Raw genomic sequence first — 2,867 nt, forward strand, 5'->3', positions numbered from 1 at the left:
ACCAATGTTTGTAGAAGGCTTGTGACAGAATGCTAGAAATGCACATTTGAAACATTTGTAATAATAAAAAAAGAAACCATGAAGAGTTTAGAGGATTATTTTTTTTTAAGCAGGAAAAACTTGGGGTTGTAGATATAAAAATAACTAAGAACATAATAAATATTTAAAAATTTGGTAACAAGCATCGTGATCCATGATCATGATTATCAGCCCAATAACCATTATAGGGACCACTGTCGTTACCCTCAACTGAGTATTTACTAAAGGGTAGGAACTATGCTAATTGTTTTACATATGTTAAAAAATTACTATTACAAAAGGATATGAAGTGTGCAGTATACCGAGCGGTTAAGAGCATGGATTCAAGAATGCCTGGGTACTTATTCTGCTCCACTGTTTGTCAGGTACATGATCTTGGGCGAATTTCTTCAAGTCTTTGTGCTTCAGGTTCCTCATATGTACAATGACAAAAATACTAGTACCCATAGGTTGTTATGAGGAATAAAAGAGACAATACATGAAAAGACTTAAAATAATCCAACACACAGAGGCAACTAGTAAGTAGTGATGCTAGGATTTCCTTACGTTTATGTTATGCTAAATCAACATTGAGGAAATATTGAGAACCACAGTTTTGCTACAATGTTCCCTCATTCTCTATTAGGTTCATTAAGGAAAATGTCTGGATTTGACATGTTAATGATATGTTATTTGGTCTCTTTTTGTGAGCTTATAACATTTGAAAGGAAACAAAAACAGAGTGTAAAGAAATAGAAAATAAAAAGTATTATGAGATAATGTACAGTTATCAGTGTTTAGAAGGCTCATAGAATGTCTGGGTTAACACTCATTCCTAACAGAAGGGTGTATTTATTTAATTGATGAATGCCATCCTCATTATAAATTGATTGAAAAGAACTGCTTATGCTTATTCTTTGTTTTTCTGTGACTAACAGTTAAAAAAATAACCTTTGGACATTTTTAGAACATGAAAATAAAATAGCATTAGTTAAATAAACAAATCATTACGTTGAAATGCAAGAAATAAAGACATAGTTTACTAATTTTTAGATAGATAAACTTTATTTTCACATAAGAAGCTATATTTTTGTATGTAGACTTTACAATTATTAATATTGTTTGCATTATGAAATTCATGGTCATTATTTATATATAAACTAGAAAATGCATATCAATTTGAAATAATTTTAAGCAGCAGTCTCTTTGAGGAGACTAACATTATAGATTTGCCTTTAAAGATTTAACCTCCAATTATTGATGAAGTATCTAAAGAACATAAATCTGGATTTCTTTTTTTTTTTTATGTCACACAGGTAATGTGCCGATGTCGTAACAAGGCACATCTCAAGCAAAAGCATGAACACCCAATTATCACACTTATGAACTACAAAAGGATCATAAATCTGGATTTCTAATAGATGGAGAGGCAACTAATTTATCACAATTTGAAAAGGAAATAAAACAATTCAACCATCCAGATTGGGTGGGTGAAAAGATAATGCTTATCTTGAAGTTAAGGGCTGGCATCCCTCTGAACCTCGTGAATAATCAATGAATTTTAATTATTGATTGATAGAGCTTTATGTAATTGATAATTGTCCTTTTCATAGATTTTTCTCTTATACTTTTCATTTAGCTGTAAGTAATTTTCATTTGTGACCAACTGGAAGGAATTATTATTATTATGATATGTACTTCAAATATAAGAAACATATATTAATGGTTAAAATGGTTGCTTATGTAATTTGATAACTGTAATCTTGATTTTTATGAAAAGAAAATGAGAGATTGTCTTTTACATCTCTGATGATTCTTCATCAAGTCACCTAATTTACAGGTGCGATGGAGAGTCTTGCTGGTCCTTCTTTAAGGTGTTATCATGTTGAAGACTAAGAACAGAACGTCTTAAAGACCTGAACTCTTGTCATTAATCCTCATTGCTACTTCCGAAAAATCTGCAGGATATAAAGCCACTGTTTGATTTTGCTCTTCTGAAAGCTCATGTCACAGCATTGATGTTTCCCTGGTTGTGCTTGAGTCAAAGGTATAAGAAAGTATGTTGGGTAGGAGAGGAGAAATGGCTTGTCTGATAGGAAACTGGGGCTGTAGTGTGAGTCTCACTTCTTACATGACCTTTGGCCAGTTATTTCACCTCTCCAGGTCTTTATGTTCTCATCTTCAAAATGGTGGCAGTTGGAGGAGGTTAAAGTTTTTTTTTTTTTTTTTTTAATAACTTCTAAGGTCCTTCTATCTCTTAACATCTTACAAAACTGTACTGCCATTTTTCATCTTTTAAAAATTGCTATTCCTTCAATGGTGGATGTAAAATTGGAGGTTCTGTTTCATGTTTGGGGCTAGGAGGGTATACTTGTTCTGACCTAATACATTAAAAGGTTCATTTAGATAACAGACATATATTCATCACTTATTGTATATAAGTGTCTTAGGGATCATGTGGGTGGTAGAAACAGTAACACTTTCAAAATTGATTAAGCAAAAATGGAGACTCTATTGGAAGGATATATGAGAATCTCACAAAGTCCAAGATTGCATATGTGATCCAGGTTTCTGGTCACAAGAAATGGAAGTCAAACTGATTTATTTTCCACCTCTTCAGGGTTTGTGGATTCCCTTTTGTTTTTTTGTCTATGTCGTCTTCCTTTGCCCCCTCTCTTCAAAGAGTGACTTTCCCTAGGTTGCTCAGTGCAGAGTTGCCTCCATCTCAGCTTTTCATGGTCTCTACTTGTCTTGAAAAAAGATGAACTAGAATTATTGTGTCCTGATTCCAGGTTCTCATAAAAGAGACTGATTGACCCAGCCTGAGTTAGATGTCTGGTTATACTCTA

The 2,867-nt window shown here is 32.9% G+C and overlaps 1 pseudogene; it reads right to left on the minus strand.

Moving 5' to 3' along the window:
• Positions 1-1,324: 1,324 nt before the first annotated feature.
• Positions 1,325-1,417, minus strand: LOC141570307 (small nucleolar RNA U13; annotated as a pseudogene).
• Positions 1,418-2,867: the final 1,450 nt, after the last annotated feature.

This window comes from Rhinolophus sinicus, linkage group LG02 (genome assembly GCF_036562045.2).
Source record: "Rhinolophus sinicus isolate RSC01 linkage group LG02, ASM3656204v1, whole genome shotgun sequence".
Lineage (NCBI taxonomy): Eukaryota > Metazoa > Chordata > Mammalia > Chiroptera > Rhinolophidae > Rhinolophus > Rhinolophus sinicus.